We start from the raw sequence: 23,582 nt of genomic DNA, 5'->3' as shown, positions 1-23,582 counted from the left end.
TTCAAGAATATTTTCGGACTACTTGAGAGCGGCAACGATCGTAGCCTGACAGAGGCAGCTAATCAAGGCGACGAGAGAACTGGTCACACAGGCGAGCCGGTCTCTTATCTTCCAGAATTGTCAGCGAGTACTTGACAATCATTGAGCATCTTATCATATCTGATTTACTTACTGCATAATGTGCTTATTGTGATTACTAATGATTAGATGAATGAGGGATGTATGTGCAATTCATGAAGAACACTTTTGCCTAAAACACATCAAAAATAGGTTGTGCTTTTGGTGAAGCAGTATTCGCTTGGAGGTACACGTACACTAGAGTATTTTGTTCGACTGCTTTCAGCTTCTGACTGAACGTCTGGACAAACTGGATGTGGTTGTACAGATTCTGGTACATCTGCAATCTCTCTGGTTGCATTTCAGAGATTTCCACAGATTGTGTTTGGAAAAACGTAGTGTCTGCTTGATTCCTCTTACAAATTTTTCTACGTTTCATGAGAAAAGCTAAGACTCCAACTTTGGTGCAGCAGCTGAAACGCTGTGATCCATGTCTGCTCTGACCACCAATATTGACTCACAACCGCATCTGACATCAAGGAACTTGTCCATTTATGGCATTGATTTATTACAGTTCCCCAACATTTCCTGCCATTCAGGACTATTGTGCAGCACTGATGATGGGAGAGTCGGAGGGCTTCAAAAAGTCCTCTCCAGCACATCCTAAAGAATCCCAGTGGGGTTAAGGTCTGGACTCTGTGGAGGCCAATCCATGCGTGACAATTTGTGAAAATGATACAGCCTGAACCACTCTTTCATCATTGGAGCCCCATGAATCCTGCCTTTGTCACCTTGGAATATGCCTGTGTGATCCATGGGGGGAAAAAAATTGTCTTTATAAAAGAACCTGCTCACACATTTTAGCTTTAAGACCTGATGAACTCTAACAAATACGGGCTCACATGACAGCGTTTGGCTCAGATGGTCTCCTTCTTTATTTATTACACTTGTCTGAAAAAAAGGTAAACCAGATTTTTTTATTTTAATTACACAACATTTTTCCGTCCATCTTGAGTCTAATCTTTGATTCATGAAAACTTAAAATTTTTTTATTAGCGTTTATATTTCTGTATTTGCATGTTAAAAATCTTTTTTTTCCTAAATACCTTTACTCTCTACTCTCACCATCTATGGTAATGTGCTTTGACTATTAAACCTTCCAGTAAGTTAGTTCGAATTATTATGTCTTTTTTTTTTTTTTTTTTTTTTTTTTTTTTTTTTTTTTAACTTGTCCTGTCCAACAGCTGGGCAGACAGATGAGAGCTGAGGGCCTCTTGTGTTGGACATATTTTACTTTAACAAGAGGGGTTATTAATCTTCAGACAAACCAAAGGTATGTCTGAATAAACCCCTTTTGTAATTGAGGCCAAACTTTATTGATTTCAATCATGTCTGAAAATCTTTGGTGTTGGACCGGTCGTAAAAGGAAAGAGGGGAAGAAGAGAGAGGGACGTTAGAGAGAGGGGGGGTAGGGGGTGATAATAGGAGGGGAAGGGGGGTAAGACCATGAAGCAGCATAAAGCAACAAGTTTACTGGTTGTTAATCATTATGGTAAGGTTCAAATGTAGTACAAAAAGGGCGGGGCCTGTCCACACACACACTCAAATGTTATAAACACACCTGCTAGCTGCAAAAATGTCCACCTGTCGACATGTACACAAAACAGATAGTGTTCTCACGCATACTTATGCCTTAAAACCAACTAGTGTGAAATATTTCAGTCATTCAGTCAAGCAAACTGTTAGTGCAAAGGTGAGCTAACACCAGTGCTCAGGTGAGTGTTTATGTTCTTCTAAAATGGATGGTGGAACGTGAAAAGAAGGAGGGAGAGTGCCCAGCCATCCCCACCCCAAGACCCCCACCGCAGCAGCAGCGGCAGCCGGAATCCCCCCAACGCCACACGGGAACCGGCAGGGAACAACCGCCGCCCGGGCGACCAAGCCCGCCACCCAGGCCAGGGCCAGCAGGGCCGCCGCAAGGCCCCCAGAGCCAGAGGCCAGGGAGGCACGGAGGGAAAGAGAGCGCCGCCCCAGCCCAACCAGGAGAGCAGCCCCCCCGCCGCGCCGGGAGAACCCAACGCAGGGCCCCACCGGAGAAGGACGCCCACAGCCCCAAACGAGCACCCCACCACCACCCAGGAGTTCCGGGCATCCCCCCGCCCCAACCCCAGGTACGAGCCAGGACCCCCCCAAGGGAGACCCGCCCCGCACTCCAGGCAGCCACCCGCCCGGCCCACGGTTGGTCCAGGGAAGGAGCGAGGCAGGGGGCCGAATTATTATGTCTGATGACTTCCTTGTGTCACGTTTTAAATGGTCTTATATCACATTATTCTAGACGTTCAGTTACAACATCAGAGCCCACAAAGCCTCTAAATAACTGAGCACTATTTCTGACACACACTTCATGCGATTTAGACTTGTAATGATGTAATCTGTGAGGCTAAATTCAAATATTTCTTAAACCTTCAAAAAAGACTTTCTCTCTAATGCTGTCAAATGAGTAAAAATACTGTTGAAAATAACACTTAAAATTAAATAAATATGTAAAAACAAATATTAAATATTTCAGAAAATAGGTCATTGGAGTAAGTGAGAGGAAATTAAAAGCATCCTATTATGCAGCATTTGAAACCATTCCTCAAAATTCCTGGTTCTGTGTTTGCCTTTGGTTTTTATGTATAATCCAATATTAGGATAACACAAACAAGTTTACAACAGTAAGATCAATTAGGTAAAGGTAAATCATCATGGTAAGAAAAATCAAGTTTTTTTCAAATATGCCTTTTTAATATATATGTATTCTGCCATTATTTAAAATTGACCTGTCTGTACTTTGATTATTAAACACTTATGTTTAAGAAAACAATAACTTAGATTTAGTAAATACAAAGCCAACGACAGGAAAAGACACAGAATAAATTACAGTCAATCTAAAATGGTTCTAAATGGCCGTAGGACATCTACTGGCCATTTTAATATAAACAGCATGTAATAAAGTGCAGTTGATTATAATCATTTTTTAAGTTAACATTTTGGAGTTTAAGGCTCAAATTACCAGCATAGTTATAACCTGTTACTAAAGTCATAATGTCATAATAAGTGCTTCTACTTTTCAGACGACAGTGTTTAAATTGATAAACAACTCTGTGAGGATTTGTGATGAAATTTTGCGTTTTGCTTTTGTCAGAGGGTTTGGTTTCTGTCCCTGTTCAGAATCATTTTAAACACAAAGTTTTAGTTGGCAACCATAGCTGTTTCCAGTTTTTTTTTTTTAGTCTGGACCAGGTCCTCTGCCCTGTAAATCTTTATTTGCTTACACTATTCTACTTTAAGTTTGTCATGGCACATTTTTACATTTATTTTTTTCAAGGTATATCATTTATTTTAGGTTTTCATTACTCTGTTCCAGGGCTCTTTTCCAGTCATCCAAAGAGTATTCTTTTGAACACTGTATCACCAGTACTTCCTCAGTTAGAGATATACAAATATTGGCATACAAGTTATCCCACTTAAAAGATGAGAGGTCTGGAATGTTCATCATGGGTATGTAAAAGAAGAATCCAGGGAATCATATAGTGTGATATTGTATGTATTTTAAAGTAATTTTTTGTACCTCTTACAAACACTAAGAACTCTGTCTTTCCCAGAACTGTTGCTATTTTTTTTTTACAAAGCTCTTCTATCTTCCACTTATAACATATTAATGACACCTGTTTGAACGGGTCATCTGTATAAAAGACACCTGTCCACACCCTCAAACAGTCCGACTGCTACTCTCCACCAAGACCAGTGGGGAACAAAGGATCTTGAGACCACTGAGGAAACAACCAAGAACTACACACTGGGAACTGGTCAATGACCTGAAGAAATCTGAGACTACAGTGACAAAAACGTACTAATAGTTACACATTACATTGTCATGTAGTGTACTCCAAAGGTTCCCCTGCAATAACCAGCACATCCAGGCCGCCTAAGTTTTGCCAGAAAATAGCAGCTACAGAGTCAACACACCTGGTAAACAGAAAATCTTTGACCTCTGTCATTGCCTACAGAGACAGACAACACTCTAAAAGTACAAAAGAAAAAAAACGATATTATGGCCACAGTCGTAACACAGAGTTACAGTACAAAGTACTGAAGTAAACCTTTGTTACTACAGATTTATTTTCTGCACCATAATACAGGTGCCTCCTTTAAAAATCTAATTTCCTGTATTGTTTTTTTACAGTGTCTCTCACAGTTGACGTGTATCTATGACGAACATCAGACATCAGACTTTCAGTAGTAAAATTTTCAGGATCTGTAACTGACAAACATTTTTTGTCCCACTGTATATTTCTATTGAACTGCACAGTATTTTTATTTAACAGTCCAAAACCCTAAAAAGGCCTTTCCAAACCTGGCTGACTATGGGTGGTACAAAACCGGCATATTTTTTTCACCAACAAGTCTGTTGTTTTAAATAGTACCTCATGGCAGAAGCACTAGCTCTGCAGTGAAAAAAAATACAGTAAGATTCACAGACCATAAATTTATTTTGTTTCTCAAATCATTGGTTCTATACTTTTAAAGTGTTTGGAACAGCTTGCCACCTGATTAATGGTGATGAATAAAGTTTTTTCAGATGTGCTCTTTACAGATCAGTGGGAACAACAACAACAATAAAAAAGAATGTAAAGAACATAAATGTAAATAGGAGCTTACATCATGAGGAAATTAATTTTTGGTGGAGAATGTTGGAGGCTCATCTTTAAGTAGATGCGTACCAAAGCTTTATGCATATAACAACAGAGATCAGGAGATAAAATGAAAACAAACACAGCAAGTGAGGATTTCTTTCTGACAGATGCTGTTGTAAGGAAAACACGGAACAAGAACACAATGCAAAATGAGACAAGGAAAAATGCTAACGTGCTCAGTCCGTACAATCTGCAGCCATGCAACAAGTTCCTATATACAAGGACAAATTCTGGAAACGGTTTTACAAATATCTGTTCCATTTTGGCAGCTATGAACCTTTAGTAACTCTTTATGTAAGCATTTTTGTTCCGAAGGCCTGCGGGTGAAAAGGTGGCCCATTTAATCTAAATGTCCCATAAACAAGCAGGATCACAGTCATGAGGAAGGCTCCCATTTCTGTGAGCTTTAGTTTCACTTCAGATAAGTGAGGCTACTGTGTTTATGTGTCATTATACTCATAGACTGTGGCCACATCCTGCAGTGTGTCCCCTCTGATCCAGCTTTCTACTCTTATGTACAGCGCCCCACTCTGTGATCCTTAAGCACAGTGTGCTTTTCCATTTGATCAGCTTTGTGTGTTGTGGTTAAAAACAAGCACAAAATGGAATCGACCAAAGCATGAACCACTGCAGCAAGAACTGGCAGCACACTGAAAAAAAAAATCTGGTGTGTTGAGACCTTAGTTCAAGAACTGAACACTCAGAGTAGCTTTTTGTGCTCAAAACATACATTTTCTGCCATAACAGAAGTGCTTCAAAGCAAAGCAGGAAGGAAAGGTAACTAATATTATATATGATATAACTCATTAGTTACATATCAGATGTATTGGGCACACACATGTAAAATTCTACCCAGAAAAATCTCGGTGAGAAACAACAAAAAGGATTTGATTGCAGGATCCAACAATCACTTTTGCACACATAACTGACGTCATACCACTAAAAGTGTGGGATAAATGATGCTCTGCTATGCAGTTAAAGACTAACATGACTCCATTGATTAGAAACATAATTAATACTATTTTTTGCAGAATTACCATTTCTCTTTAAGTCATTTTAATAATAAAGTTTTTTAACAGTAATAGTTTGGGTTTTTGTCATTTGAACTGACAATTACTTCACAAAACAATTATCTTTATTATCTTTTTGTTGTTGTCTATTGGTTAAATATAACCTATTAATTACTTTGCATCTAAAACACACCAAATTTTAGTGAGAAACCAGAGCCGGAACTTCTAAAATATTGTATACTTTGAAGAAAAAAAAATACTCCATTTTCACCAAGCTAAATGAGGCAGGATCTGCATCTGATGGAGCATCATTTGAGCTCTGCAGAGCGGGAACACATGTTGAAGAGGAGAGAAACTGTACTATGCCTGACTGCACAGCCCTTGTAGGTTTAGGAATGGAAACAGGAATCAGAGAGTATGAGCGCACTTCTTTTGGTAGTAAATGTGTGATTGAAAAATGAATCATGTCCGCTTCATACCTGCTATGGGACATATGTTTGTATCAAAGATTCAATTCAAAGAAAGAACTTGTTTTATTTTCATTGTTTTTTTCTTTCCCACTTCTGCACTAGTTATTTTTCAACAGCTAAACTTCTATACAATCACATTAAACTGGTATATTTGGACAATTTCACTACAGGAAGCCACATAAGGGCAGAGAGCTAACAGCAAACATTATTCATAAAAGATGAATAATGTTAGTTAAGTAACTAAGTTATAACTCTTTTTATGTCTGTTTTTTTAAGTTTTATATTTATTAATGTTATAAACAAAAATAATTTATCTCAAAAAAGTTTTTTTTCTTTTCTTAAGGATTCTGTTTCAAATATAAAGTTTGGTTTAGTAAGAATTATTAAGGAGTTATATTTCTATTTCCTGGTCACCAAGCTGATGCATTTTTTTCCCCATTTGACTGCTTTCTGTCAAAGTAAAAGTTGCAGTGACAACATTAGCCTCTTCATGAAAAACTTTTGAGGTTTTTCAAGAAGCTGTTAGAGCGTCCACACAAAAAGCCACAGCACCTTAAAAAGAACGACACTGACTACAGCAATTTTTATTCTGTTTGTCCTTAAGGGAGAAAAAAAATTGTTTATGAGCTCACAGGCCCTCAGTCAGCAACAGTACAGCTTCTCCCACTCTTCCCAGACAACATTTAGACCCATCAGTTTTCTATTGCCGCTTTATCCTATTGAGTTCCACGTCCGTTTGTGGGAGAGCCTTTCCAAACTGTCATCGGACAGGAGACAACCCACCAAACATAAACTCCGAAGGACAAATTTAGAATCACCAGTCAAGCTTACTTGCATGCTGCTGGACTTGGGGGAGAGACGTGGCACCCATCTTAGCATATTTTCCCCTGAAAATGTGTCAAAACAAAGTAAGTAGTGAGTCACTGAAAGCCATTCTTCCACTTTTGAAGGTTCTTTTTAAAGTTTGCCAGCTAATTGCATTGTTTCAGTGCTAAGGTCCAATAACAGATTTATAAAAAAAACTGAGTGACATATTTTGAATGCACAGAAAGTTGAGTGATATGTTTTTTTTTAATGCTTCTTCTTTTTTTTAAATTAAGTGTAAAAATGTAGAAGATTTATTTTGAGACAGTGATCTATACGAAATGAAACCAAAGATAAGTTAAGTAAACCAGGTCTGTAAGAATTTGTTACATCTTAGATGCTAATATACTGTGAGATACTTGGATTTTCATTCTAACAAGAAGGCCATTCATTTGATTAAAACAATTAGATTATAGAACAGCTGGCTGCCTGAATACCCAGCAGACTGCGGTGTATTAAGTGTTGGATGCTGAAAGTTTCCAGAACCGCCTCTAGCCACATGTTTTATGAGCAATAACATTATTTCAAGTTTTGTTTGCAGCCTTTTGCAGGGTGTAAATAATTCTACTGATGTAAATAAACATTCCTTCTCTTTTAACTAATTGCTTATTTTTCTGAATGTTCCACCCTTCCGTTGTCCTCCAAACCCCTAAAAAATGCAATCATCGACCACTTTCTCTGCTTTTAGCCCAGAAACAACGAAGCCCATCGTATTACTACTCCCACCAAAGGGGCCAAAACCTTGTAAAGCCACTAAGGACAAAATGAAATTGATTCTAGGTGCCAGCATGATGGTAGGAAAACAATCAAATCACCTCCTCCTGCTTTACTGTACATGCCTGAGCTGCAGTAAGGGCCTGCGGTGACAGAGCAAGAGACCCGTGAGAGCCAGCAGCTGCTCTGCTGGCATCCATGGTTCTCTGAACCCCACTCGCCCTGAAAAAAAGGCACGCCAGACCCTGTATCGCACCGAATCTGCTACGGAAACGTGAACGGGGAAGGGGTATGCTTTGTTGAGAGAGTGGAGGTGCAGAGTTAAGTGTGTTTATCCCCCATTGAGGCTCCGCTGCCTCATTCCATGCTGTCATGCAGAGTAATGGCCCTGCTCCCTGCTGCCCATGGCACGAGCTGCACGGAATCAGACTGAATCGCAATAGCTAGCTTGTCATATACACTTTATATTATATTATATATAAAACAAACGAAAACAGGATTTCAAAAAAGGTATAATATTCTGGACAAATCTTCCCAATTTTTACAGGAGCTCATAACATAATGTGTGGATGCTAAATTGATTCACAGCCAATTTTAGGTCATTTTGAACAATCCGATTCACTGACCTAAAATTGGTCCAGGACATCCTTAGCCAAAATTCAACCAGTGTGACTCAGAAACAAATACCTGGATACTGAACTGATTAGGGATAGGTTTTCCAGATTCCTTTTATTTCTTGCAAAATAATCAAGTGTAAATTAAATATGTGTACAAACAAACAAATAAACAAGAATTAATGGCAAATCACATTCTATTATTCACATTCACATCTGAGTTTCATAAAGTTCAGCCCACTGGTGTTTTTCCAAATCAAAAGAATACAAAGGACACATACTAAAACATTACACCACACGTCTTTGCAAAATTCAAAGTGTTTCCACACATTGGACTATAATGATTTTTTGCTGTCATCCCTTGTGTGTTTGCTGTGATGCCAGCATAGTGTGACTGTGCGACTTGGTTGTTTATACGTTAAAGTAAAAGAAAAACTACTGTGCCTCGATCCAAATGGTTATTTCCAAGATTGATATAATCAGTTTATTTCATTTTGAAATGATTCTGTAATGTTAAAGGTCAAGTTGCTTCAATTCATGTACCACTTGCCTCAGACACATCAATTTGGTTGGAATGTAGGAATATAAATAAATTCATCGAATAATCGATCAATCGACACACCCATAGTCTAAGTATAATATCAACTGGCATGCAATGCTATGTTCACACCAGCAATGTGATGCACACTCAAGAACTTGCTAAATAAGCGTTTTTGAACGCGCTTTAAGTATATGGTTTTCACACTGGGATGTGGCTACCCAACACTAGCGCATGTACCTACAGTTGGAAGAGGCTTGGTACGAAATGTCCTGTGAATGTTGCTCCAGGTTTTTTTGTCAGAGCTCCATCACGCAATAATTAATTTCCCCTCCATGACCCCTTTTCAAACGGTTGGTACTTCAGTGAATTACAAGGAACGCCATCCCTATGTCACTACCAAATCAGTCTCTGATCGGTCAAGGTTCAATTGGTTCCAGTTTCAACATGCGTTCAATGGACGCACATTTCGTAGAGCTCTTAGACTTAAAAACCTGGGTAGTGATGTGTGAAACATAAGAGTTGTGAACACGGAAGCCCAAAACGTGCATTTACATAGATTTTTCCTTGAAAGTGGTCGCTTGAATATGTGCTGCTGAGGTGTGGTGTGAAAATAGCTTAAGAGATATGAACTGCTGCTTCTTATAGAAAGTGAAGAGTTAATGTTCTGTTTCATTTCTCCACACTGAAGACAGCTGTGAGCTTGAGAAAGGTGTTGAAAGTGGCTGCTAACTTTCTGAGCTTCACAGCCAGACTGTACACGGGACCGTAGTAAAAGACGAGATGAAGTGGCGGAGCACTGTGGTACCTATGTGCATATGAGTGGGTGAAACATTGTGTATGTGTGAAGGTGTGTGTGTGTGTGTTGTGCAGGGTAAAATGGGAGTGGGAGCAGAGAAATGAAGAGAAGAGTGCAGCTGGAGCTCTATGCTCCTCATGATAATTGGCCCATACTTCAATCACAGCCACTGGAGTGTGTCCTCTCTGACGGAACAGACCCCCCCACCACCATCTTTCTCCCTCACTGTCCTGCCACACTCACATTCACTCACCCCCTTTTCACTTTGACACACTCCCATACTCCCTTCCCACAGTCCCCAGAAAGTTGGATTTGTAGGTTTTGCACAGTGATTCACCCTCTCATCCATTCATTCACTCCAGCATCTTCATCTTCAGTGGCTCTTTTTTTTCCTACGACTTCTCAGATTTTTGTCTCGAGGCCTCCCCGTTCTTTGTCCTGGACTTCACTCACTCCCCGCTTCCTGTCTTCCCTCAATCACTTCCTCTCTCATTTCTGCATCTCTCTCCTTCTCCCTCTTTGATCCCCGTTGAGCAGAAGAGCCACTAGGCAGGCGAGCATCTCTCCTCTCCATTGTACATAGTGCAGGGAGTGATCGGCAACAGCGCAGCATGCAGGAGCAAAGCACACTGGGCCGCTGTGTTTCTACTGCATGGCTGTAAATAGCAGGAGTGCAGCCTGCTGCTGCACCCGCCGCCTCCGTTGGATTTGATAGCTGTGGCGATCATAACCCATTCAGATGACAAACGACAGAGCTGCCTGTCTAAGCCTCATGACAGTAGGTTCCTACAATGCCAAATATTTTCACATTAGACATTCCACGGGATGTAAACCAGATTACAGCTTCTGTTAGAAAACATTTTTTATGCAGATTAGATACATTTTAGCAGCTATCTGACACAGATTAAACTGTTTAGGTGATGAATTGTTGTTTACAGCTTTAAGGTAGGGCCACATAAGAGGGTGATATTTGTTCTATAAATAAGGTATAAATTACATTTTACAATGCTGTGTCTCTTAAAGTGAGAAAGCACCAATGCAAAGCGTGTGCGGAATTATTCTGTATATTTTGTAAGTAAAGGAGCACAGATTAAACTTTAGTTGGCTCTTCTTGTCAAAATGTCTTTAGGTGTCCTTTTCTGTAACCTTTTGTCAGAACATGATGAAACAGTCTCCATCACGTTCATGTTTCTTCAGACAATGCCATTTAAGCCTCTTTAAACTTAAAGTGGTCATTTGAAATGGATTTTCTTATGGATTCAGATTAAACTCTAGTGCATGGCAGTAGACCATGTCAATTAATCAGACTTCATTTCTGTACATTGAAGGGATGACGCTCCTTAATTGAAAAGGAAGCAATTCAACGCTCCTCCTTCCTCCAAGAATTGATTGAAATCAGACGGAGCTCACCACTGGCCGAGCCGCACCAGCACTAAGAATTTTCTGACCTCTTTTTGCGACAGAGGAAAAAAGCCACAATCGTAAAAACTGAGCTTTCTGGCACGCCAGAGACAAAAGGCGGTGACTGAAATCACTTCCATTATGGATGATCATTACTGAAATATTTGACATTTCTTCATGTTGTCTTTCTAACGCACAACACTCAGCTCAAAGTCTACAAATACCCAAGTGGAGAGTTTACGTACGACCAAGAACGCGTCCAGCAATAAAGCAAATAAATAGAAATAAGACTGTCAGTTTGATTGCAATAAAGCTTAGGCCACTTTGTGAGCATTTATTAGTATTAGCACACACACATGCATGGGTTTTATTTGAACCACTTGTCATTCACATAATCCTCAAGATAGTGACCGCTCACATACATGTTTCTTTGGGCTGTGCAGACAACATAAAGAAAAATGATTTGCGTATGAATGATGCACAGAAATACTTCAGCTGCCCTCTTTTTTTAGGCCTTTCTCTCTTTCTGCACACAAGCAACTCGCATTCAGAAGAGACTGGATACAAATAGTTTACTACAGTATGAGTACTCATAAATATTATTTGAAAAGGCCAGTGTTTGGGGATCTTGCAGAGGGGATGTTAGTCAGAGGCGTAATATTTCAAAGCCTCTAATGAGCTAGGACTAACGGGACATAGACGAATTAAAATAGTTTTGTAAAGAGGTTTTATAGTTTGCATGCATGCTGCCAATTACAGCATAAGTGCTTACTTTTAGGCCAGCCAAGAAGTCCAGGTATTTCATTTTTCACCGTGACACCTGACATCTCGTATAACAGAGGACTGCAGAGATGCTTGCTGTACTTTCACTCCCACCTGACTGTGATATTACATCATTTACGTAATGCAACAAGTGTTTTCATTCTTTTTGTACATGTCCCGAATATCCTTTCAAATGTGTCACCCAAATGCATATTTGTAGGAAATAGGAATTTTTACTGATTAAATACCCAGTGTTCTGTTTTTGGGGATGTGCCTAATTAAATCAAGTTCTGTGAATTTCTGTGGTCAGCCATATAGGAATGATTTTACATCCCCACTGTGAATTTGCATAACATACAGCATAATCATGAATAAAATGCTTGGCTGATTTAACAAGCACTGAGACTGAAATCGGGGACGGAGATTCTCAGCAGATCTGACAAGCTGGAGCAATTACTTATTGGAATATCCAGAACTAAGTGGAACCACAGTCGAGGTTTAAAAATGATCTTCTGTTTTTAAACAGAAACGTTCCATTCTGAGCCAGCTGCTGCAGAATACCACAGCTTCTTTGCCCCATTTGCACAGCGGCTTCCATTAATTCCCCCATTGATTGGTCAGACACTGGGATCACCTAGCCAGATCTAAATCAGTTACTAATTAAAAGAGCAAGATGAAAAGCAGCCGGCAAAGGCAGCCCTTTCAGGACCTGTAAGGTGAAACATTCTGTAAAAACTGCAAATGGGTAAAAAAATTAAAACAGAAAAAAAACACTCGTCTCCGCATAGCAATTATTCAAAATCTTTTTCTGTAGATAAACAGATTAAACTGGTGAGGCAAGTCTTAACTGATAACTGTTTTGCCTTTGTGCAAGGTCACACACAGGCAGGTGCACAAACACACACCCTCACTTGCAGGAATTCACACACAGGCTTTGCATGGATGAACAGCTAGTCTCGACACTTGCACAGGCACAGGGACGTTAAGTAAAATGTAAAATGTGACTCATTAAGTGAGGGCTGCCACGTGTTGTTGCCGTTAAGCTGGATGGTGTCACATGAGAAATCTCCAACACAGCAGTACTCAGGTGAAGGTTTGAATGGCTTTCACAGCACATCTGGCTCTACCCCCCACTTGCAGAGAAAGGTGTTGGAACACTTTGCTGTCATCTGCCATCATAAACGCTGCTGCATCAATGGGGCTCAGGAAGTGAACACCCAAATTGGCAGGACGCTGTGATCGTTTCTGTTCGGATTTTAGGATTAAATTCCTGCACAGGACAGAATAATGTTTTAAACTGGTTAGAATATGTAATGTTGATATTTTTTCACTTGACTTGTCATGACACTGCAATCAATTTTATTAATTGCAAATATTTAAAACCTTGTTTTTAGATATTCAAGACGTTTTAACAGGTTTCCGATTGTTTAAATTTGTCTTTGCTCTTTCTCTTTGAGAAAAGCTTACCAAGCTTTTCTCAAAATCAGCACAGTCAAGAACTTTTTGTCTCATTAAGCGCTAGGATCTAGAAATAAGGTTGAGTCAATTGAGTCAAAATCCTTTCGCTCCATAATCTTGACAATAGAAAAACTTGATTTAAGGTTTAAAAAAACTCATATTCCACTGTGACTTTTTGGTTTAATTTTATGGATTTTATTTTGAAATGTAATAAATATGGACAAGTTAGACTGGCATTCATATTCATTATTTAAATTTTAGATTTATGTTTTAAAAATAATAAGTGATACTTTTGGATTTTATGAGGTTTTATTAAAATGGGTCAACTTGAACTAAGATCCTATTTATCATTTTGTTCATATTTGGTATCTAAAATGAGTCATTTGAACTTGTTACACTAGTAATCAAAATTAACTAAAATTGGGTACATAAATACTTAATGAATGCAAATTATTTGCCTAAAACAAGACAGTTATTTTTTATCTTTTTGTTAGTGATTCTATCTAACAGAAAACTTTTGTAGCTTATTTTTCACTTTGTGGATGCTTGTGGGGAACTCCTTATTTCTAGATTTTGATATCTTATTATTTCTTGTTAAATAAAAATGACTTGCTGCATGGAGAGATATTTTTACTACTTTGTTGAGATTTTCTTCTTAAGATTGTTGTTCTTAACTGGAATCTAAATGCCGTGTTCTAAGCTCTGTTTTGTTCATTTTGGGTTACCTCTTAGAGCTGCAGAAATTCATCAGACAGAAATGTGACTACTTTTTTTTCCCATATGTTAATTAACCAGTTCCAAGAAACAGTGTAACATAACAAGAGATGAAAAAATTCCTAAAGGATATGATGTGCAATTGAAAAAAAAAAAGCAAAACAATCAGCACTGGCAGTTACATCTAAATAATGATCCTTGCAAACAACTGATTGGATTTAATAAAAGATAAACCAATCACTGTCTGTCTGCATCTGGTTTACTTGTTAATGAACCACTAAATAATGAATAATCAGGATTAATACGATTCATCTAGTGTGACTTACAGCCTTGAATTGAACAGCAATAGTGAAATTTCGAAAATAAAAAGGCCAGCAAAGGGAATGAGCTAAACTTGTGAATTCCAACACAGCTGACTTAATATTTGGATAAAAGCAGATGACACAGATAATCCCATGAATGAACCTGTGATTTGTTGGACTGCTCACTGCAAAATATGTGAATGAGTGTCTCTATTTCCCAAAGCTGCAGCCGCTGAGAGGATGCCACTGCTAACTGAGCAGATTACATAACAATAACCCTGATGAATCTGAGCAGCACCAGATCATGGTTGGGATTTCAAGTGGGTCATTTGGAAGATTAAAGGAAGTTAATGCACAACTGAATCAACCCTAAAAGATGTGCCGCCTCTGAATTAGATAGCTTGAATCTTAACAGAGTCCATTTTCATTGATACAAATTAGAATTTTCTCACATTGCTCCTTTTGATCCCAAAACTTATGGAAGCGATTCTGTAGCATAATTAAAAATAAAAGTCAAAACCAGAAATACTTTTTCATTTTTAAAATGAAGCTGCATTTTTTGACTCAAAATTAAAATGGAAAAGCAATCCACCAAAATGCTTTTTCATTTTCTTCTTCAGCACTGCTTATTCTGTCGCTTAATTAAAATTATAATAAAAATGGTATTTGACATTTCATTTTCAAAAAGTTCTCCGGTAAATGTGTAGCAAAATTCATTTAGAAATGTCTAATTTGACAATTAAAATGGATTAACAGAAATGCTTTTTAATTTTCAAAATGTAACTGCATCAAATTACTCAAAATTCAAACGAATAAGCATTCTTTCAAAATGCTTTTTCATTTTATACTTTAAAACCGCTTATTCTGTGTCATAATTAAAACGAAAATGCAGAGAGGTGATTGCATTTTCTTTTTAACATCCACCCTGCGAACATTGTCGCATTATTCAATTCGAATAAACGTCAGGGCGATGACGTCAGTGCTATCTCCGTGTGTCCGGCTGCTAAGAGACACATGCTAGGAGCAGAGTAGCTTTGTGTTAGCTGCCGAGAAGAGGGCTTTGTGATGGTTGTGAACTTCTGCTTATTTTACACAGCTTCTCAGGACTACGTAGCAGCATTTCCGCCCTTCTGCGGACGCACCACTGTTTGTCAAATTAAGTGACAGGATAAGCGGTGTTGAAGAAGAAAATGAAAAAGCATTTTGGCGGATTGCTTTTTCATTTTAATTTTGAGTCAAAAAATACAGCTTCATTTTGAAAATGAAAAAGCATTTCTGGTTTTGACTTTTATTTTTAATTATGCTACAGAATTGCTTCCATGAAAACTATTTAAGTTTAAGAAAACACACTGGAGAAACTTTCATCTCAAAACCCTCCTTTGCTTATTGCTAACCTTCACTTCTTCTCCAATACGAGAACATGCACAATCTATTCAGATGCAAGCACATTAGCATTTGTAACATCTGTATAAATGGAACCTAAAAGAATTGTACACATTTAAAATATTAAACAGAAAGCACTTTTTCAATTTAACGTTAAGCCCAACTTTGTACCTGGAACTTACCAATATATTATTGTTTTCAGTATGTAAGCTGCTTGAAATGCGATGTGTGAAGTTTGTTGAGAAGAGAATGAGTTGCTTTTGCCCAGTCTACAGCATTGGAAACGCACGACACAAAAGCCCTGCATGACATGCAACATGGGCTGCAGACACAGTCTAACATAGTTTTTATAAATGCCCCCATTTCCTCTTTTTAATAACCACTTGTGCTGTCATTTCCTGCAACATCCATCACGATGAGGGACTGCACCACACTGCTGCAAAATTGCTGCGCAAAATACTGCTGTACATCCCTCCAATGCTTCCCTTTATTTTCCTTCCCTCTGTATGTGTGCTTCTGTTTTTGTGGTGCACACACCGATGTATGTTTGGTGCATTGAGTGTGTGCACGACATAATCAGTGTGCATACCATGGGCAGGGTCCCTAGGTCTTTTCTCATCCAAAACTCTGACTTGTGTGTTTGTGTGTAGTGTTCGCTGGTTGTGTTTTTTGTCTTTGCTACGCATGTGTGTTTCTCTGACTAGATACCCAAGGGTCTTTCTCTGAATGCACTTTCAGAGAGTTTGTGTGACTGTGTATTGCATGCAGCCATCTGAAGCTGTGTGCCTGCTAACATTCTGCACTTGCATTCCCAAAACACGCCGCAGGCTTTTGGTTCAGGTCTATGCATGCATTTGTGTGTACGCAACTGTTTGATAGAAACTGTGTGCAAGAAGTGCATGCTAACTTGTCCCTAGGCATCCTGTGTCATTGCACCTGCACTGTGTTGTTAATCTGTCAATCTGCTGGCCCCTCTGCTCGTCTTTCTGTCTCTTTTGATCTCCACTTGTGTTTTTAAGTGACGGCCTGCCATGCTGGAAGGAGTTTGTTTGTATATCAAGGGGACCTCTGGTCTGGAGAATCCAACTAGTGGTTCCTCTGGGTATGGGTGTTACAATCTGTGTGCTCCTTTCTGAGCACAGATTTCCAAGAGCTCGACTGATAGCTCTTAAAAAACTCTATGGTGGGTGATTGTTTCTAGCTATCGTTCTTCATTATACTATATGTTAGAAATGTGTATTTTAATGACTCTTCTTGCAGCGCTTGAAATTCTCTAGAGCCAGATATTTGCATCAGATAATATTAAGTGGTAAATTGAAAAAAAAACACAGTTTAAATATAAAACCATCAAAGCACAAAGTCCAGACTTTTAAGAGACAACATGGGGCTTAAGAACTACTGAGTTTGTTTTTATTTTTAAGTATTTTTGTTGTTTCTGACTGCTGCGAATGATTCCCTTGACAAGTTGATGAATTGACCTGTCATGTCAGCTGTAGCTGCATGCAGTGCGTGTAAAAAAAATAAATAAATGAAAAACTTCAGCTTCTTTCACGTTGTTTGATCCATTTCAAATACGCCTGCTTTGGTTGGGAAAGCAACCTTTAGCCTTATTCAATTATATAAACCTTTAAATCAAGTTCTCTCTATGCGCTAGATTTTGTAATATTAAAAATGTAAAAACTTGTTCTTATAATTCACAGAAGATATTTTTAAGACTGAACATTTTAAAAAAAGGAATTAAAATTTTAGAATCTGTACTGTACAATTAAGACTTTCACATGGTTTGATAGCCAGTCTGCTCAACGTTTCTGCCCTCATGATTTCATTATAGAGCAATCTTTTTTCGAGTTATATGGATTTATTTAATGACTACAAAGCAGAGAAGTTATCAGAGAATATTAAAGTCTGTAGCTAATAAGTTGGGCTTATTTGTTCCTATAGGTTTTCAACATTTTCATGAAAACCTGAATTTTCCTCAAAATAGATCCCATGTCACATTTCACTCGAGGACCATCACTGGGCCTCACGGCTCCAAAAACCTGCAGCAGAGGCCAGAAAAGCATGCATGGAGAGGGGAGCCATGTAATCGCTCCAAAACGACCGCCTCTGATCTCATTAAAGGCTAATTGATGTTCTTGGTTAACAAGCTTTACCTTAATGAGTTGTATCAAAAAATACTCCCGGTGACATGTGTACTGAGGGTGGAAGATGGATCTTTGTGGGGGGAAAAGGAAGGAGGAAAGCCCCCGCCAATGCTGCATCAAAGCTCACGATGAAAGGAGAGGTGAGATGTAGAAAAGAAAAGGTGATGTGCAGAAGAGGTCACAGGTTGTGGAGGTGAAAAAAAGATGGAGGAAAAAAGGGAGTAGATGGAAGAAAAAGCAGGTGTGGGTGGTGGGTTTGAGGCTTTTTTTTAAACTATTGGTGAAGAATCAATCAGATCAAATTGATTAGAGACCCTGAATGTTGGCTCTGCTCCTCTCATCTGTGTCTTCCCATCACAGCCCCCTATGAGATTCACTTCAAGCAATCTTAACACTGACCCGGTTCTTCCCGTATTGTCTTCCTCACACCCTCTCTGTTATCTCTCCCTCCCTCCACACCTTCTGTTTCTCTCATCCCCCCTTCCCTCCTGTCTACCGCGGCACACAGCTGGTACAGTACCGATCTCTCCGAGCAACTGTACAGCAGGGAAAGGGACACTGAAGGCAACACTTTAGGGGGCAGCAGGGCATGCAGCATACTGCTGCAGTACGCCTGTGCGGAACATTTCACATGGTTTGTGAGGCGAAGTGATGAACTACGATGAGCACATCACCTGTGGGTGAAAGAGCTGATTGAAATGGATATCAGCTTGAGGATTCAGCACAGAAGGGGGGTGGGGGAAATTCACCCCCACAGACATGGAGAAAACAAACACATTTATTACAATTACAAACTGGATTAATGAATCCAATGACTTCTCAGTGCAGGCCCATAAATTTGACATTGTCACTCTCAAGCACTGCAGTAAATCTGTGTGAGAAAACATCCTTTTCCATTTTACAGGTCAACAACAAGATGTTTTCCCCTGGTGGTCTTCATCATCCTGCAAGGCCCGACTTTCCCTATTTTTCCCCTCCAATAAATTATATTTGGAGGTTTTTGTATGTTAATCTCTTGCTTTTTATTCAAAAGCAAAAGTTATTCAGGAGATTTAGAAATCTGCATAGTCAAATCGGCTCTTTCACACTCCCAGATGGAGGAAAAAAACGAGTAAAAAACGAATTCCAGCTGTCTGATGTGTTAAGAGGCAAGTCAGCCCGTCGGAAAAGATTCCTCGGTGGCAACAGAGGGGCAACTCTGTCCCGCCATATACGCCCAAATACTCACGTATCGGGATATAAATAGAATGACAGCGGAGAAAACTGATCGGTAATCTTGCGGGCTCGTAGAGCTGGATCTCCAAAACGCACAGGCAGACGCGCACACGCACAAACGCACTCACGCATCTCCACTGACCACGTAGAAAATAAGCATCAACAGATATGATCACTTCAATTAATGGATCCGCAGTAAAGTGACGGGGGGAAACTGCAGCCAGCTCTGACTAAACGAAGCAAAAACTCTTTCTTTATTAATAATGCACAGACAGACAGAATCTTAGCCTGAAGGCTGGGTATCTATGATCATTGAAGTACCTGTAAAGTGTGCGCATGAGTGCGTATGACTGAGCTATCTATTCAGTCTGCCGTAAAGGACCTGTGCGCTTGTGAGTTTCCAGGCGCAGCAATGACAGAGGGGTCAAAGCCCCGGTGCGCCGGCCGCTTCCACCTTTCCGTCTCCATACATCCGTCTCCCCCATCACAGGCGTCCTTGCAGATGTCCAAAGCAGAGCCCCTTATTCCTGTCTCAATGACGCGTTGCGCCCGAGCCGCAATTAATCCAACCAAGAGAGTCTGTGTGCGTGTTTGCGCGGAGTGAAGCAGCAGGAAGAGGATGAAAAAAATGCCACGGCACTGCAAAGCTCATTAAAAAAAGAAAAGAAAAAATAACAATTCCACTTACTGTTTTTCACCAGCCTTTCCCCCCTCTTTGCCCGCGTCTCTCCATCCTTTTTCACATCCTTTCCCTGTTTGAGGTATCCGTTTTGCAGGTGTCCCCCCACCACAGCCACCGCCGCCACACGCGCGCACACACACACACTCACACACACACTGAAATATCTATCTAAATATGTATCTGTTCTACATGTATTCAATTTCTCTGATCTCTCTCTTCACCTCTCTCCCCCCTCTTTCCTCTCCTCTCTCACACGCACTCTCTCCCGTTCTCCCTCTTTCCCTGTTCTTTTGTTAAAATTCAGTATATGCGCCCCGTCGCCTGGCAACCGTCAACCTCCCTCTCTCCCCCTGTATCTCTCGTTTCCTCCCCCCCCCCTTCCTCCCTCCATCTTTGGCGACACGTGTTGAATGCTAAACTTAGCGGTCCGGAATAAAATTAATAAAAGGATGGACGCTCTATCCCCCGCCGGTTCTCTGGTCCCCTCCACCCTCCACCCTTTTCCTTCTCACTGTCTCGCGTATCGTAATGCAATATAAATATTTACAAGAACCACTCAGACCCCCTCCTCCTCCTCCTCCTCCTTTCCCTGGCGTCCCTTCCGCATTTCACCTCCCTCCCTCCTTCCCTCCATCCATCCATCCATCCATCCATCCATCAGTGGCTCCCCTCCCTGCATCCCTCCCTCGCCGTCCTGCCTTTCTTTCACCCCCTCCTGCCTCCTATCGCCCGTTTCTGCTTCTCCAAGCAAAACGGAGGCGCCACACCAGCATCTGTGGATCCACATGTGAGTGTCAACCGGCTGCCTGAGCGTCTCTGCATGCAGAGCTGCAGCGGGCGTGCATGCGAATGAGAAATGCACACTGGAGCAGCGTGTCAGTGATTATGTGGAAGATGCTGGCAGTGACGGAGAGCCGTGGGGTTCTTGGGGGTGCTGTGTTACAATGTTGCTGTGGAACGGACACAACATGCTCTGTTCAGACAACTTTTTGAGAGAATGCATGCAACAGGAGACTATGAATTGCTGCTCCTTCTTTGACGGAGTAAAACATACCAAAAAAAAGTTGCAAAAGCAGCACCATCGACAGTGTGAGCTGCAGTCCAGTAAAAAAACATCACCAGCATAGCTGGACAGGATCGAAACTTTCCAACAGATACTTTATTTTACTCTATTTTAAATCTGAAGCATGTTCACTCTGTAGAGAAATGAAGTAAAAAGTGCACAAATGTACGGAGCCCGTGTCCTGAGATGGAAAAAATAAAATATGTCTCTTTCCCACAAATTAATATCTTGTTCCCACGAAATAATATTCCTTTCCCAAGAAAAACAATTTCTTTCCCGCGAAATAATTAATTCATGCAAACGAAATAATTACTCACGTCATAAGTCATTCATAAACACGGTACTGGTAGACGGACAGCCAGCTGCCCGAATGCCGGCATGACAAACAAGCGCTCCGCGGCGGAGCTAGGAGCTATGTCCGATGAATTGCTGCGGTATGGCGAAGCAGCAAGCTTGGGTATCCTAAATCTTATGATATTTTTCTTATATTAATTGAGACATTAATAAATTGATCTATTTTTTTTCTTTTTCCTTTCTTGAACGAATGTGGGTCACAGAGACACGTAAGTTACCACTGAAAGCGGCTTTTGCGGCAGGATGGAGAACATATCCGTGTTTATGAATGACTCATGACGTGAATAATTATTTCGTTCGCATGAATTCATTATTTCGTTCGTACGAATTAATTATATCGAGAGAACTCAATATTAATTTGTTGGAACAAGATATTAATTTGTGGGAACAAGATATATTTTATTTTTTCCATGACAGGACATTGGCTCAGTACAAATGAGACACATCTTAAAGGTTTTAGAGGAGCTTTAAGTTCAAATGTAAAGGTGTACAGAGTTTTCCTCCATAAATGTAAATGCACATCTGCCTTCAACCTAAATGCAACATCGCCATTCTAGATGCAAGTAACAAACAAATAATACTTCTTTTGCTTACTTTTTTTCTTAGTCTACATGCATTATAAATATATAGTTAAGTTATAAATGTGAGCTATTTTTTTTTTACTTTACATTGTCAATTAAATACATTTTTGAGATCATTATTCTCCTAACGGATATATAAAAAGAAACTTTGACAAACACATGAGAAAGACATTGATTCATTAACAAAGAGATGCTGAATAACAGTATTACTTTTTTTAAAAGTACCACATGACAAAAATGAGCCAAAATTCCTGTAAAACTTTGTGAGACCACTAATTTCTTAATGTGTTATGATCAGAACTTCGTTTTTGGACTGTTTCTTTGTTGGGAAGTCCACATTGATGTCATTTTTGTTTGGTTTGATATTACCTATTTTTATTACCGAAATGCGTTTCTTAGTTCAGCACAAAAAAATATGGCAACTGTTTGAACAATGTTTTGCAACGCAATAAAACTCAAGCTGAATAGGTTGCAATACTTTTTCTCCCGTGGCTAAATCTTGTCATGTAATAGTTTTGTTGGATTCCTACATTTGTTCCAAACACTTGTTTTCCAGCAAAGAGATGAGAAGAGATGAAGGGTTTTGTCTGCCAAGATGCGTGCTGGAGATTCCCAGCATGAAATGTGTCCTGCATCAAATTTTCCTATTAATTAAATAGTAATTAAAAATAGTTACGGTTAAGTTTGAAAAATACAATGTAAGAAGTAGACTATTATTATTTTTATTATTTAATTGGGGAAAATAAAAATATATATTTTTTTATTAAAGCTTTATTGTTCCAATTGTCCCATTGAGATTAAGAATCTCTTTTTCAAGTGAGTCCTGGCTAGGGGGAAACAATAAATTACATTTATAAAAAAAATATCAACATTTAAAACATAAACTAAATAAAAATGAGGGCTTATGTAGAACAGGTACAGTTAAAAGTGACTCTCTTCCAATCTCAGCCTGGATTTAAAAATATTAAGAGGAATGAGTTTGTCATGGTGCCTCTGGCAGCGCTCCTCCCCCTCCCCTCTCTGCTCTGCTCCTGAGGACTCCCAGCTGTTTCCACTCAACTCATCTACCTGCAGCCTTCATAAGGAGATCCAGATCCAGCATTCCTCGCCAGTTCGTTGCTCCTCCATGGTGCCTAGTCTGGTCATCTATGTTTTGCTCTTGAACCGTGATCCCACGTTAATCTCTGCTTTTGTCTGGCTTCCAGGAAAACAAACCCTTCACGAGTGAAAACCTGGGAACGCTCCTTAAACCTTTTGGACCTCTTCGCTGCGCCACGATCATGTTCATGCCTATCCTCCTCCCACGCCACAACCTCGAACCTGTATGCCAGTCTCTCACTCAGCTTCTCACTTGCAGCCGCCAGCTGTCATCCTCGCCAACGTCTCCACAACCTGCAAAGAAATAAATCATCTTTACTTAGCTTCTCTCTCCTGTCTTCCTTCCGGGTTCCAGCATGTGGGTCTGTATTTGTTCCTTTCAAATAATGACAGAGTTCTTTTAATTTCCAGGTGATTTTGTAGAGTGTTCCATGTGGAGGGGCCTGAAAAGACAAAAGCCGTTTTTTCCCAGTTCTGTACGATCAAATGGAACAGCGAGCAATAGATGGACATTTGAACGCAATGAAACACAAAATAAAAATAGTTAAATTGACATGATAAAAAGAGTGGGTGAAGGAAAAATCTTATCAACTTCCATCCCATTCTTGATATATTTTACA

The 23,582-nt window shown here is 39.7% G+C and overlaps 1 protein-coding gene across 3 annotated transcripts in view; it reads right to left on the bottom strand.

The window, feature by feature from the left end:
* Positions 1 to 20,195, bottom strand: part of LOC101164674 (glutamate receptor ionotropic, NMDA 2D) — a 66,332-nt gene extending 46,137 nt beyond the window's left edge. The window contains exon 1 of one of the 3 annotated variants that reach the window (XM_023964578.1): positions 19,873 to 20,195. The gene's annotated coding sequence lies outside the window, so the exon portion shown is untranslated. Of the gene's footprint in view, positions 1 to 19,505; positions 19,799 to 19,872 lie in introns of those variants that run through there. The other 2 variants (XM_023964580.1, XM_023964579.1) reach the window with 2 other exon arrangements.
* Positions 20,196 to 23,582: the final 3,387 nt, after the last annotated feature.

Source organism: Oryzias latipes, chromosome 16, assembly GCF_002234675.1.
Source record: "Oryzias latipes chromosome 16, ASM223467v1".
In the NCBI taxonomy this organism is placed as follows: domain Eukaryota; kingdom Metazoa; phylum Chordata; class Actinopteri; order Beloniformes; family Adrianichthyidae; genus Oryzias; species Oryzias latipes.
This window is presented reverse-complemented; position numbering and strand designations above follow the sequence as displayed.